Source organism: Acipenser ruthenus, chromosome 44, assembly GCF_902713425.1.
Source record: "Acipenser ruthenus chromosome 44, fAciRut3.2 maternal haplotype, whole genome shotgun sequence".
NCBI classification, from domain to species: domain Eukaryota; kingdom Metazoa; phylum Chordata; class Actinopteri; order Acipenseriformes; family Acipenseridae; genus Acipenser; species Acipenser ruthenus.
The window spans coordinates 5,339,074-5,349,057 of NC_081232.1; the positions used below are offsets into that span (position 1 = coordinate 5,339,074).

Here is a 9,984-nt window from a genome sequence, read left to right on the forward strand (position 1 = left end):
CAATTGTAAAATGTAATTACTAAAATGTAATGCCTGCAGCACTTGATATTCCCAGGTGGTCTCCCATCCAAGTACTAACCAAGCCCAACATTGCTTAGCTTCTGAGATCAGGCTTATTCAAGGTGGTGTGGCCGCAGGCGATTGCATTTCTGCTTTCATGACTTTTATGTTTAGTGAGCTGGGGGTGATTCCTCCAAAATTTCCTTTTGTCCTCCACACATTTCAATTGTAAAATGTAATGCCTGCAGCACTTGATATTCCCAGGTGGTCTCCCATCCAAGTACTAACCAAGCCCAACATTGCTTAGCTTCTGAGATCAGACGAGATCAGGCTTATTCAAGGTGGTGTGGCCGCAGGCGATTGCATTTCTGCTTTCATGACTTTTATGTTTAGTGAGCTGGGGGTGATTCCTCCAAAATTTCCTTTTGTCCTCCACACATTTCAATTGTAAAATGTAATGCCTGCAGCACTTGATATTCCCAGGTGGTCTCCCATCCAAGTACTAACCAAGCCCAACATTGCTTAGCTTCTGAGATCAGGCTTATTCAAGGAGGTGTGGCCGCAGGCGATTGCATTTCTGCTTTCATGACTTTTATGTTTAGTGAGCTGGGGGTGATTCCTCCAAAATTTCCTTTTGTCCTCCACACATTTCAATTGTAAAATGTAATGCCTGCAGCACTTGATATTCCCAGGTGGTCTCCCATCCAAGTACTAACCAAGCCCAACATTGCTTAGCTTCTGAGATCAGACGAGATCAGGCTTATTCAAGGTGGTGTGGCCGCAGGCGATTGCATTTCTGCTTTCATGACTTTTATGTTTAGTGAGCTGGGGGTGATTCCTCCAAAATTTCCTTTTGTCCTCCACACATTTCAATTGTAAAATGTAATGCCTGCAGCACTTGATATTCCCAGGTGGTCTCCCATCCAAGTACTAACCAAGCCCAACATTGCTTAGCTTCTGAGATCAGGCTTATTCAAGGAGGTGTGGCCGCAGGCGATTGCATTTCTGCTTTCATGACTTTTATGTTTAGTGAGCTGGGGGTGATTCCTCCAAAATTTCCTTTTGTCCTCCACACATTTCAATTGTAAAATGTAATTACAAAAATGTAATGCCTGCAGCACTTGATATTCCCAGGTGGTCTCCCATCCAAGTACTAACCAAGCCCAACATTGCTTAGCTTCTGAGATCAAACGAGATCAGGCTTATTCAAGGTGGTGTGGCCGCAGGCGATTGCATTTCTGCTTTCATGACTTTTATGTTTAGTGAGCTGGGGGTGATTCCTCCAAAATTTCCTTTTGTCCTCCACACATTTCTATTGTAAAATGTAATTACAAAAATGTAATGCCTGCAGCACTTGATATTCCCAGGTGGTCTCCCATCCAAGTACTAACCAAGCCCAACATTGCTTAGCTTCTGAGATCAGACGAGATCAGGCTTATTCAAGGTGGTGTGGCCGCAGGCGATTGCATTTCTGGTTTCATGACTTTTATGTTTAGTGAGCTGGGGGTGATTCCTCCAAAATTTCCTTTTGTCCTCCACACATTTCTATTGTAAAATGTAATGCCTGCAGCACTTGATATTCCCAGGTGGTCTCCCATCCAAGTACTAACCAAGCCCAACATTGCTTAGCTTCTGAGATCAGACGAGATCAGGCTTATTCAAGGTGGTGTGGCCGCAGGCGATGGCATTTCTGCTTTCATGACTTTTATGTTTAGTGAGCTGGGGGTGATTCCTCCAAAATTTCCTTTTGTCCTCCACACATTTCAATTGTAAAATGTAATGCCTGCAGCACTTGATATTCCCAGGTGGTCTCCCATCCAAGTACTAACCAAGCCCAACATTGCTTAGCTTCTGAGATCAGACGAGATCAGGCTTATTCAAGGTGGTGTGGCCGCAGGCGATGGCATTTCTGCTTTCATGACTTTTATGTTTAGTGAGCTGGGGGTGATTCCTCCAAAATTTCCTTTTGTCCTCCACACATTTCAATTGTAAAATGTAATGCCTGCAGCACTTGATATTCCCAGGTGGTCTCCCATCCAAGTACTAACCAAGCCCAACATTGCTTAGCTTCTGAGATCAGACGAGATCAGGCTTATTCAAGGTGGTGTGGCCGCAGGCGATGGCATTTCTGCTTTCATGACTTTTATGTTTAGTGAGCTGGGGGTGATTCCTCCAAAATTTCCTTTTGTCCTCCACACATTTCAATTGTAAAATGTAATTACAAAAATGTAATGCCTGCAGCACTTGATATTCCCAGGTTGTCTCCCATCCAAGTACTAACCAAGCCCAACATTGCTTAGCTTCTGAGATCAGACGAGATCAGGCTTATTCAAGGTGGTGTGGCCGCAGGCGATTGCATTTCTGCTTTCATGACTTTTATGTTTAGTGAGCTGGGGGTGATTCCTCCAAAATTTCCTTTTGTCCTCCACACATTTCAATTGTAAAATGTAATGCCTGCAGCACTTGATATTCCCAGGTGGTCTCCCATCCAAGTACTAACCAAGCCCAACATTGCTTAGCTTCTGAGATCAGACGAGATCAGGCTTATTCAAGGTGGTGTGGCCGCAGGCGATTGCATTTCTGCTTTCATGACTTTTATGTTTAGTGAGCTGGGGGTGATTCCTCCAAAATTTCCTTTTGTCCTCCACACATTTCAATTGTAAAATGTAATTACTAAAATGTAATGCCTGCAGCACTTGATATTCCCAGGTGGTCTCCCATCCAAGTACTAACCAAGCCCAACATTGCTTAGCTTCTGAGATCAGACGAGATCAGGCTTATTCAAGGTGGTGTGGCCGCAGGCGATTGCATTTCTGCTTTCATGACTTTTATGTTTAGTGAGCTGGGGGTGATTCCTCCAAAATTTCCTTTTGTCCTCCACACATTTCAATTGTAAAATGTAATTACTAAAATGTAATGCCTGCAGCACTTGATATTCCCAGGTGGTCTCCCATCCAAGTACTAACCAAGCCCAACATTGCTTAGCTTCTGAGATCAGACGAGATCAGGCTTATTCAAGGTGGTGTGGCCGCAGGCGATTGCATTTCTGCTTTCATGACTTTTATGTTTAGTGAGCTGGGGGTGATTCCTCCAAAATTTCCTTTTGTCCTCCACACATTTCAATTGTAAAATGTAATTACAAAAATGTAATGCCTGCAGCACTTGATATTCCCAGGTGGTCTCCCATCCAAGTACTAACCAAGCCCAACATTGCTTAGCTTCTGAGATCAGGCTTATTCAAGGTGGTATGGCCGCAGGCGATTGCATTTCTGCTTTCATGACTTTTATGTTTAGTGAGCTGGGGGTGATTCCTCCAAAATTTCCTTTTGTCCTCCACACATTTCAATTGTAAAATGTAATGCCTGCAGCACTTGATATTCCCAGGTGGTCTCCCATCCAAGTACTAACCAAGCCCAACATTGCTTAGCTTCTGAGATTAGACGAGTTCAGGCTTATTCAAGGTGGTGTGGCCGCAGGCGATTGCATTTCTGCTTTCATGACTTTTATGTTTAGTGAGCTGGGGGTGATTCCTCCAAAATTTCCTTTTGTCCTCCACACATTTCAATTGTAAAATGTAATGCCTGCAGCACTTGATATTCCCAGGTGGTCTCCCATCCAAGTACTAACCAAGCCCAACATTGCTTAGCTTCTGAGATCAGACGAGATCAGGCTTATTCAAGGTGGTGTGGCCGCAGGCGATTGCATTTCTGCTTTCATGACTTTTATGTTTAGTGAGCTGGGGGTGATTCCTCCAAAATTTCCTTTTGTCCTCCACACATTTCAATTGTAAAATGTAATTACAAAAATGTAATGCCTGCAGCACTTGATATTCCCAGGTGGTCTGCCATCCAAGTACTAACCAAGCCCAACATTGCTTAGCTTCTGAGATCAGACGAGATCAGGCTTATTCAAGGTGGTGTGGCCGCAGGCGATTGCATTTCTGCTTTCATGACTTTTATGTTTAGTGAGCTGGGGGTGATTCCTCCAAAATTTCCTTTTGTCCTCCACACATTTCAATTGTAAAATGTAATGCCTGCAGCACTTGATATTCCCAGGTGGTCTCCCATCCAAGTACTAACCAAGCCCAACATTGCTTAGCTTCTGAGATCAGACGAGATCAGGCTTATTCAAGGTGGTGTGGCCGCAGGCGATTGCATTTCTGCTTTCATGACTTTTATGTTTAGTGAGCTGGGGGTGATTCCTCCAAAATTTCCTTTTGTCCTCCACACATTTCAATTGTAAAATGTAATGCCTGCAGCACTTGATATTCCCAGGTGGTCTCCCATCCAAGTACTAACCAAGCCCAACATTGCTTAGCTTCTGAGATCAGACGAGATCAGGCTTATTCAAGGTGGTGTGGCCGCAGGCGATTGCATTTCTGCTTTCATGACTTTTATGTTTAGTGAGCTGGGGGTGATTCCTCCAAAATTTCCTTTTGTCCTCCACACATTTCAATTGTAAAATGTAATGCCTGCAGCACTTGATATTCCCAGGTGGTCTCCCATCCAAGTACTAACCAAGCCCAACATTGCTTAGCTTCTGAGATCAGACGAGATCAGGCTTATTCAAGGTGGTGTGGCCGCAGGCGATTGCATTTCTGCTTTCATGACTTTTATGTTTAGTGAGCTGGGGGTGATTCCTCCAAAATTTCCTTTTGTCCTCCACACATTTCAATTGTAAAATGTAATTACAAAAATGTAATGCCTGCAGCACTTGATATTCCCAGGTGGTCTCCCATCCAAGTACTAACCAAGCCCAACATTGCTTAGCTTCTGAGATCAGACGAGATCAGGCTTATTCAAGGTGGTGTGGCCGCAGGCGATTGCATTTCTGCTTTCATGACTTTTATGTTTAGTGAGCTGGGGGTGATTCCTCCAAAATTTCCTTTTGTCCTCCACACATTTCAATTGTAAAATGTAATTACTAAAATGTAATGCCTGCAGCACTTGATATTCCCAGGTGGTCTCCCATCCAAGTACTAACCAAGCCCAACATTGCTTAGCTTCTGAGATCAGACGAGATCAGGCTTATTCAAGGTGGTGTGGCCGCAGGCGATTGCATTTCTGCTTTCATGACTTTTATGTTTAGTGAGCTGGGGGTGATTCCTCCAAAATTTCCTTTTGTCCTCCACACATTTCAATTGTAAAATGTAATGCCTGCAGCACTTGATATTCCCAGGTGGTCTCCCATCCAAGTACTAACCAAGCCCAACATTGCTTAGCTTCTGAGATCAGACGAGATCAGGCTTATTCAAGGTGGTGTGGCCGCAGGCGATTGCATTTCTGCTTTCATGACTTTTATGTTTAGTGAGCTGGGGGTGATTCCTCCAAAATTTCCTTTTGTCCTCCACACATTTCAATTCTAAAATGTAATGCCTGCAGCACTTGATATTCCCAGGTGGTCTCCCATCCAAGTACTAACCAAGCCCAACATTGCTTAGCTTCTGAGATCAGACGAGATCAGGCTTATTCAAGGTGGTGTGGCCGCAGGCGATTGCATTTCTGCTTTCATGACTTTTATGTTTAGTGAGCTGGGGGTGATTCCTCCAAAATTTCCTTTTGTCCTCCACACATTTCAATTGTAAAATGTAATGCCTGCAGCACTTGATATTCCCAGGTGGTCTCCAATCCAAGTACTAACCAAGCCCAACATTGCTTAGCTTCTGAGATCAGACGAGATCAGGCTTATTCAAGGTGGTGTGGCCGCAGGCGATTGCATTTCTGCTTTCATGACTTTTATGTTTAGTGAGCTGGGGGTGATTCCTCCAAAATTTCCTTTTGTCCTCCACACATTTCAATTGTAAAATGTAATGCCTGCAGCACTTGATATTCCCAGGTGGTCTCCCATCCAAGTACTAACCAAGCCCAACATTGCTTAGCTTCTGAGATCAGACGAGATCAGGCTTATTCAAGGTGGTGTGGCCGCAGGCGATTGCATTTCTGCTTTCATGACTTTTATGTTTAGTGAGCTGGGGGTGATTCCTCCAAAATTTCCTTTTGTCCTCCACACATTTCAATTGTAAAATGTAATGCCTGCAGCACTTGATATTCCCACGTGGTCTCCCATCCAAGTACTAACCAAGCCCAACATTGCTTAGCTTCTGAGATCAGACGAGATCAGGCTTATTCAAGGTGGTGTGGCCGCAGGCGATTGCATTTCTGCTTTCATGACTTTTATGTTTAGTGAGCTGGGGGTGATTCCTCCAAAATTTCCTTTTGTCCTCCACACATTTCAATTGTAAAATGTAATGTCTGCAGCACTTGATATTCCCAGGTGGTCTCCCATCCAAGTACTAACCAAGCCCAACATTGCTTAGCTTCTGAGATCAGACGAGATCAGGCTTATTCAAGGTGGTGTGGCCGCAGGCGATTGCATTTCTGCTTTCATGACTTTTATGTTTAGTGAGCTGGGGGTGATTCCTCCAAAATTTCCTTTTGTCCTCCACACATTTCAATTGTAAAATGTAATGCCTGCAGCACTTGATATTCCCAGGTGGTCTCCCATCCAAGTACTAACCAAGCCCAACATTGCTTAGCTTCTGAGATCAGACGAGATCAGGCTTATTCAAGGTGGTGTGGCCGCAGGCGATTGCATTTCTGCTTTCATGACTTTTATGTTTAGTGAGCTGGGGGTGATTCCTCCAAAATTTCCTTTTGTCCTCCACACATTTCAATTGTAAAATGTAATGCCTGCAGCACTTGATATTCCCAGGTGGTCTCCCATCCAAGTACTAACCAAGCCCAACATTGCTTAGCTTCTGAGATCAGGCTTATTCAAGGTGGTGTGGCCGCAGGCGATTGCATTTCTGCTTTCATGACTCTTATGTTTAGTGAGCTGGGGGTGATTCCTCCAAAATTTCCTTTTGTCCTCCACACATTTCAATTGTAAAATGTAATTACAAAAATGTAATGCCTGCAGCACTTGATATTCCCAGGTGGTCTCCCATCCAAGTACTAACCAAGCCCAACATTGCTTAGCTTCTGAGATCAGACGAGATCAGGCTTATGCAAGGTGGTGTGGCCGCAGGTGATTGCATTTCTGCTTTCATGACTTTTATGTTTAGTGAGCTGGGGGTGATTCCTCCAAAATTTCCTTTTGTCCTCCACACATTTCAATTGTAAAATGTAATTACAAAAATGTAATGCCTGCAGCACTTGATATTCCCAGGTGGTCTCCCATCCAAGTACTAACCAAGCCCAACATTGCTTAGCTTCTGAGATCAGACGAGATCAGGCTTATTCAAGGTGGTGTGGCCGCAGGCGATTGCATTTCTGCTTTCATGACTTTTATGTTTAGTGAGCTGGGGGTGATTCCTCCAAAATTTCCTTTTGTCCTCCACACATTTCAATTGTAAAATGTAATTACAAAAATGTAATGCCTGCAGCACTTGATATTCCCAGGTGGTCTCCCATCCAAGTACTAACCAAGCCCAACATTGCTTAGCTTCTGAGATCAGACGAGATCAGGCTTATTCAAGGTGGTGTGGCCGCAGGCGATTGCATTTCTGCTTTCATGACTTTTATGTTTAGTGAGCTGGGGGTGATTCCTCCAAAATTTCCTTTTGTCCTCCACACATTTCAATTGTAAAATGTAATGCCTGCAGCACTTGATATTCCCAGGTGGTCTCCCATCCAAGTACTAACCAAGCCCAACATTGCTTAGCTTCTGAGATCAGACGAGATCAGGCTTATTCAAGGTGGTGTGGCCGCAGGCGATTGCATTTCTGCTTTCATGACTTTTATGTTTAGTGAGCTGGGGGTGATTCCTCGAAAATTTCCTTTTGTCCTCCACACATTTCAATTGTAAAATGTAATGCCTGCAGCACTTGATATTCCCAGGTGGTCTCCCATCCAAGTACTAACCAAGCCCAACATTGCTTAGCTTCTGAGATCAGACGAGATCAGGCTTATTCAAGGTGGTGTGGCCGCAGGCGATTGCATTTCTGCTTTCATGACTTTTATGTTTAGTGAGCTGGGGGTGATTCCTCCAAAATTTCCTTTTGTCCTCCACACATTTCAATTGTAAAATGTAATTACAAAAATGTAATGCCTGCAGCACTTGATATTCCCAGGTGGTCTCCCATCCAAGTACTAACCAAGCCCAACATTGCTTAGCTTCTGAGATCAGACGAGATCAGGCTTATTCAAGGTGGTGTGGCCGCAGGCGATTGCATTTCTGCTTTCATGACTTTTATGTTTAGTGAGCTGGGGGTGATTCCTCGAAAATTTCCTTTTGTCCTCCACACATTTCAATTGTAAAATGTAATGCCGGCAGCACTTGATATTCCCAGGTGGTCTCCCATCCAAGTACTAACCAAGCCCAACATTGCTTAGCTTCTGAGATCAGACGAGATCAGGCTTATTCAAGGTGGTGTGGCCGCAGGCGATTGCATTTCTGCTTTCATGACTTTTATGTTTAGTGAGCTGGGGGTGATTCCTCCAAAATTTCCTTTTGTCCTCCACACATTTCAATTGTAAAAGGTAATGCCTGCAGCACTTGATATTCCCAGGTGGTCTCCCATCCAAGTACTAACCAAGCCCAACATTGCTTAGCTTCTGAGATCAGACGAGATCAGGCTTATTCAAGGTGGTGTGGCCGCAGGCGATTGCATTTCTGCTTTCATGACTTTTATGTTTAGTGAGCTGGGGGTGATTCCTCCAAAATTTCCTTTTGTCCTCCACACATTTCAATTGTAAAATGTAATTACAAAAATGTAATGCCTGCAGCACTTGATATTCCCAGGTGGTCTCCCATCCAAGTACTAACCAAGCCCAACATTGCTTAGCTTCTGAGATCAGACGAGATCAGGCTTATTCAAGGTGGTGTGGCCGCAGGCGATTGCATTTCTGCTTTCATGACTTTTATGTTTAGTGAGCTGGGGGTGATCCCTCCAAAATTTCCTTTTGTCCTCCACACATTTCAATTGTAAAATGTAATGCCTGCAGCACTTGATATTCCCAGGTGGTCTCCCATCCAAGTACTAACCAAGCCCAACATTGCTTAGCTTCTGAGATCAGACAAGATCAGGCTTATTCAAGGTGGTGTGGCCGCAGGCGATTGCATTTCTGCTTTCATGACTTTTATGTTTAGTGAGCTGGGGGTGATTCCTCCAAAATTTCCTTTTGTCCTCCACACATTTCAATTGTAAAATGTAATTACAAAAATGTAATGCCTGCAGCACTTGATATTCCCAGGTGGTCTCCCATCCAAGTACTAACCAAGCCCAACATTGCTTAGCTTCTGAGATCAGACGAGATCAGGCTTATTCAAGGTGGTGTGGCCGCAGGCGATTGCATTTCTGCTTTCATGACTTTTATGTTTAGTGAGCTGGGGGTGATTCCTCCAAAATTTCCTTTTGTCCTCCACACATTTCAATTGTAAAATGTAATGCCTGCAGCACTTGATATTCCCAGGTGGTCTCCCATCCAAGTACTAACCAAGCCCAACATTGCTTAGCTTCTGAGATCAGACGAGATCAGGCTTATTCAAGGTGGTGTGGCCGCAGGCGATTGCATTTCTGCTTTCATGACTTTTATGTTTAGTGAGCTGGGGGTGATTCCTCCAAAATTTCCTTTTGTCCTCCACACATTTCAATTGTAAAATGTAATGCCTGCAGCACTTGATATTCCCAGGTGGTCTCCCATCCAAGTACTAACCAAGCCCAACATTGCTTAGCTTCTGAGATCAGACGAGATCAGGCTTATTCAAGGTGGTGTGGCCGCAGGCGATTGCATTTCTGCTTTCATGACTTTTATGTTTAGTGAGCTGGGGGTGATTCCTCCAAAATTTCCTTTTGTCCTCCACACATTTCAATTGTAAAATGTAATGCCTGCAGCACTTGATATTCCCAGGTGGTCTCCCATCCAAGTACTAACCAAGCCCAACATTGCTTAGCTTCTGAGATCAGACGAGATCAGGCTTATTCAAGGTGGTGTGGCCGCAGGCGATTGCATTTCTGCTTTCATGACTTTTATGTTTAGTGAG

At 44.0% G+C, this 9,984-nt stretch overlaps 39 non-coding genes and 6 pseudogenes across 39 annotated transcripts; all 45 read right to left on the reverse strand.

The window, feature by feature from the left end:
• Nucleotides 1-30: 30 nt before the first annotated feature.
• LOC131715173 (5S ribosomal RNA) lies at nt 31-139 on the reverse strand (annotated as a pseudogene).
• Nucleotides 140-239: 100 nt separating this feature from the next.
• LOC131719264 (5S ribosomal RNA) lies at nt 240-358 on the reverse strand. Its single transcript, XR_009318161.1, has one exon. It is a non-coding gene; the product is annotated as a 5S ribosomal RNA (ribosomal RNA).
• A 100-nt stretch (nt 359-458) lies between these two features.
• On the reverse strand, nt 459-567 carry LOC131715352 (5S ribosomal RNA; annotated as a pseudogene).
• Nucleotides 568-667: 100 nt separating this feature from the next.
• Nucleotides 668-786, reverse strand: LOC131719265 (5S ribosomal RNA). The gene has a single exon (XR_009318162.1). It is a non-coding gene; the product is annotated as a 5S ribosomal RNA (ribosomal RNA).
• Nucleotides 787-886: 100 nt separating this feature from the next.
• Nucleotides 887-995, reverse strand: LOC131715355 (5S ribosomal RNA; annotated as a pseudogene).
• A 114-nt stretch (nt 996-1,109) lies between these two features.
• On the reverse strand, nt 1,110-1,228 carry LOC131709871 (5S ribosomal RNA). The gene has a single exon (XR_009311735.1). It is a non-coding gene; the product is annotated as a 5S ribosomal RNA (ribosomal RNA).
• A 114-nt stretch (nt 1,229-1,342) lies between these two features.
• LOC131719266 (5S ribosomal RNA) lies at nt 1,343-1,461 on the reverse strand. The gene has a single exon (XR_009318163.1). It is a non-coding gene; the product is annotated as a 5S ribosomal RNA (ribosomal RNA).
• A 100-nt stretch (nt 1,462-1,561) lies between these two features.
• Nucleotides 1,562-1,680, reverse strand: LOC131719267 (5S ribosomal RNA). Its single transcript, XR_009318164.1, has one exon. It is a non-coding gene; the product is annotated as a 5S ribosomal RNA (ribosomal RNA).
• A 100-nt stretch (nt 1,681-1,780) lies between these two features.
• LOC131719268 (5S ribosomal RNA) lies at nt 1,781-1,899 on the reverse strand. The gene has a single exon (XR_009318165.1). It is a non-coding gene; the product is annotated as a 5S ribosomal RNA (ribosomal RNA).
• A 100-nt stretch (nt 1,900-1,999) lies between these two features.
• On the reverse strand, nt 2,000-2,118 carry LOC131719269 (5S ribosomal RNA). Its single transcript, XR_009318166.1, has one exon. It is a non-coding gene; the product is annotated as a 5S ribosomal RNA (ribosomal RNA).
• A 114-nt stretch (nt 2,119-2,232) lies between these two features.
• Nucleotides 2,233-2,351, reverse strand: LOC131712981 (5S ribosomal RNA). Its single transcript, XR_009314868.1, has one exon. It is a non-coding gene; the product is annotated as a 5S ribosomal RNA (ribosomal RNA).
• Nucleotides 2,352-2,451: 100 nt separating this feature from the next.
• Nucleotides 2,452-2,570, reverse strand: LOC131719270 (5S ribosomal RNA). Its single transcript, XR_009318167.1, has one exon. It is a non-coding gene; the product is annotated as a 5S ribosomal RNA (ribosomal RNA).
• A 114-nt stretch (nt 2,571-2,684) lies between these two features.
• Nucleotides 2,685-2,803, reverse strand: LOC131719271 (5S ribosomal RNA). The gene has a single exon (XR_009318168.1). It is a non-coding gene; the product is annotated as a 5S ribosomal RNA (ribosomal RNA).
• A 114-nt stretch (nt 2,804-2,917) lies between these two features.
• LOC131719272 (5S ribosomal RNA) lies at nt 2,918-3,036 on the reverse strand. Its single transcript, XR_009318169.1, has one exon. It is a non-coding gene; the product is annotated as a 5S ribosomal RNA (ribosomal RNA).
• Nucleotides 3,037-3,150: 114 nt separating this feature from the next.
• On the reverse strand, nt 3,151-3,259 carry LOC131714213 (5S ribosomal RNA; annotated as a pseudogene).
• A 100-nt stretch (nt 3,260-3,359) lies between these two features.
• On the reverse strand, nt 3,360-3,478 carry LOC131713446 (5S ribosomal RNA; annotated as a pseudogene).
• A 100-nt stretch (nt 3,479-3,578) lies between these two features.
• On the reverse strand, nt 3,579-3,697 carry LOC131719273 (5S ribosomal RNA). Its single transcript, XR_009318170.1, has one exon. It is a non-coding gene; the product is annotated as a 5S ribosomal RNA (ribosomal RNA).
• Nucleotides 3,698-3,811: 114 nt separating this feature from the next.
• Nucleotides 3,812-3,930, reverse strand: LOC131711677 (5S ribosomal RNA). The gene has a single exon (XR_009313565.1). It is a non-coding gene; the product is annotated as a 5S ribosomal RNA (ribosomal RNA).
• A 100-nt stretch (nt 3,931-4,030) lies between these two features.
• LOC131719275 (5S ribosomal RNA) lies at nt 4,031-4,149 on the reverse strand. The gene has a single exon (XR_009318172.1). It is a non-coding gene; the product is annotated as a 5S ribosomal RNA (ribosomal RNA).
• Nucleotides 4,150-4,249: 100 nt separating this feature from the next.
• LOC131719276 (5S ribosomal RNA) lies at nt 4,250-4,368 on the reverse strand. Its single transcript, XR_009318173.1, has one exon. It is a non-coding gene; the product is annotated as a 5S ribosomal RNA (ribosomal RNA).
• Nucleotides 4,369-4,468: 100 nt separating this feature from the next.
• LOC131719277 (5S ribosomal RNA) lies at nt 4,469-4,587 on the reverse strand. Its single transcript, XR_009318174.1, has one exon. It is a non-coding gene; the product is annotated as a 5S ribosomal RNA (ribosomal RNA).
• Nucleotides 4,588-4,701: 114 nt separating this feature from the next.
• Nucleotides 4,702-4,820, reverse strand: LOC131719278 (5S ribosomal RNA). The gene has a single exon (XR_009318175.1). It is a non-coding gene; the product is annotated as a 5S ribosomal RNA (ribosomal RNA).
• A 114-nt stretch (nt 4,821-4,934) lies between these two features.
• LOC131719279 (5S ribosomal RNA) lies at nt 4,935-5,053 on the reverse strand. Its single transcript, XR_009318176.1, has one exon. It is a non-coding gene; the product is annotated as a 5S ribosomal RNA (ribosomal RNA).
• A 100-nt stretch (nt 5,054-5,153) lies between these two features.
• On the reverse strand, nt 5,154-5,272 carry LOC131719280 (5S ribosomal RNA). Its single transcript, XR_009318177.1, has one exon. It is a non-coding gene; the product is annotated as a 5S ribosomal RNA (ribosomal RNA).
• A 100-nt stretch (nt 5,273-5,372) lies between these two features.
• Nucleotides 5,373-5,491, reverse strand: LOC131719281 (5S ribosomal RNA). The gene has a single exon (XR_009318178.1). It is a non-coding gene; the product is annotated as a 5S ribosomal RNA (ribosomal RNA).
• Nucleotides 5,492-5,591: 100 nt separating this feature from the next.
• Nucleotides 5,592-5,710, reverse strand: LOC131712845 (5S ribosomal RNA). The gene has a single exon (XR_009314733.1). It is a non-coding gene; the product is annotated as a 5S ribosomal RNA (ribosomal RNA).
• A 100-nt stretch (nt 5,711-5,810) lies between these two features.
• LOC131719282 (5S ribosomal RNA) lies at nt 5,811-5,929 on the reverse strand. Its single transcript, XR_009318179.1, has one exon. It is a non-coding gene; the product is annotated as a 5S ribosomal RNA (ribosomal RNA).
• A 100-nt stretch (nt 5,930-6,029) lies between these two features.
• LOC131720779 (5S ribosomal RNA) lies at nt 6,030-6,148 on the reverse strand. Its single transcript, XR_009319676.1, has one exon. It is a non-coding gene; the product is annotated as a 5S ribosomal RNA (ribosomal RNA).
• A 100-nt stretch (nt 6,149-6,248) lies between these two features.
• Nucleotides 6,249-6,367, reverse strand: LOC131711090 (5S ribosomal RNA). The gene has a single exon (XR_009312972.1). It is a non-coding gene; the product is annotated as a 5S ribosomal RNA (ribosomal RNA).
• A 100-nt stretch (nt 6,368-6,467) lies between these two features.
• On the reverse strand, nt 6,468-6,586 carry LOC131719283 (5S ribosomal RNA). The gene has a single exon (XR_009318180.1). It is a non-coding gene; the product is annotated as a 5S ribosomal RNA (ribosomal RNA).
• A 100-nt stretch (nt 6,587-6,686) lies between these two features.
• LOC131715174 (5S ribosomal RNA) lies at nt 6,687-6,795 on the reverse strand (annotated as a pseudogene).
• A 114-nt stretch (nt 6,796-6,909) lies between these two features.
• On the reverse strand, nt 6,910-7,028 carry LOC131711989 (5S ribosomal RNA). The gene has a single exon (XR_009313878.1). It is a non-coding gene; the product is annotated as a 5S ribosomal RNA (ribosomal RNA).
• Nucleotides 7,029-7,142: 114 nt separating this feature from the next.
• Nucleotides 7,143-7,261, reverse strand: LOC131719284 (5S ribosomal RNA). Its single transcript, XR_009318181.1, has one exon. It is a non-coding gene; the product is annotated as a 5S ribosomal RNA (ribosomal RNA).
• A 114-nt stretch (nt 7,262-7,375) lies between these two features.
• Nucleotides 7,376-7,494, reverse strand: LOC131719285 (5S ribosomal RNA). The gene has a single exon (XR_009318182.1). It is a non-coding gene; the product is annotated as a 5S ribosomal RNA (ribosomal RNA).
• A 100-nt stretch (nt 7,495-7,594) lies between these two features.
• LOC131719286 (5S ribosomal RNA) lies at nt 7,595-7,713 on the reverse strand. The gene has a single exon (XR_009318183.1). It is a non-coding gene; the product is annotated as a 5S ribosomal RNA (ribosomal RNA).
• Nucleotides 7,714-7,813: 100 nt separating this feature from the next.
• Nucleotides 7,814-7,932, reverse strand: LOC131719287 (5S ribosomal RNA). The gene has a single exon (XR_009318184.1). It is a non-coding gene; the product is annotated as a 5S ribosomal RNA (ribosomal RNA).
• Nucleotides 7,933-8,046: 114 nt separating this feature from the next.
• Nucleotides 8,047-8,165, reverse strand: LOC131719288 (5S ribosomal RNA). The gene has a single exon (XR_009318185.1). It is a non-coding gene; the product is annotated as a 5S ribosomal RNA (ribosomal RNA).
• Nucleotides 8,166-8,265: 100 nt separating this feature from the next.
• On the reverse strand, nt 8,266-8,384 carry LOC131711190 (5S ribosomal RNA). The gene has a single exon (XR_009313073.1). It is a non-coding gene; the product is annotated as a 5S ribosomal RNA (ribosomal RNA).
• Nucleotides 8,385-8,484: 100 nt separating this feature from the next.
• LOC131719289 (5S ribosomal RNA) lies at nt 8,485-8,603 on the reverse strand. The gene has a single exon (XR_009318186.1). It is a non-coding gene; the product is annotated as a 5S ribosomal RNA (ribosomal RNA).
• Nucleotides 8,604-8,717: 114 nt separating this feature from the next.
• LOC131719290 (5S ribosomal RNA) lies at nt 8,718-8,836 on the reverse strand. The gene has a single exon (XR_009318187.1). It is a non-coding gene; the product is annotated as a 5S ribosomal RNA (ribosomal RNA).
• Nucleotides 8,837-8,936: 100 nt separating this feature from the next.
• LOC131711858 (5S ribosomal RNA) lies at nt 8,937-9,055 on the reverse strand. Its single transcript, XR_009313747.1, has one exon. It is a non-coding gene; the product is annotated as a 5S ribosomal RNA (ribosomal RNA).
• A 114-nt stretch (nt 9,056-9,169) lies between these two features.
• LOC131719291 (5S ribosomal RNA) lies at nt 9,170-9,288 on the reverse strand. Its single transcript, XR_009318188.1, has one exon. It is a non-coding gene; the product is annotated as a 5S ribosomal RNA (ribosomal RNA).
• A 100-nt stretch (nt 9,289-9,388) lies between these two features.
• Nucleotides 9,389-9,507, reverse strand: LOC131719292 (5S ribosomal RNA). Its single transcript, XR_009318189.1, has one exon. It is a non-coding gene; the product is annotated as a 5S ribosomal RNA (ribosomal RNA).
• Nucleotides 9,508-9,607: 100 nt separating this feature from the next.
• Nucleotides 9,608-9,726, reverse strand: LOC131719293 (5S ribosomal RNA). Its single transcript, XR_009318190.1, has one exon. It is a non-coding gene; the product is annotated as a 5S ribosomal RNA (ribosomal RNA).
• Nucleotides 9,727-9,826: 100 nt separating this feature from the next.
• LOC131719294 (5S ribosomal RNA) lies at nt 9,827-9,945 on the reverse strand. Its single transcript, XR_009318191.1, has one exon. It is a non-coding gene; the product is annotated as a 5S ribosomal RNA (ribosomal RNA).
• Between the last annotated feature and the right edge of the window lie 39 nt (nt 9,946-9,984).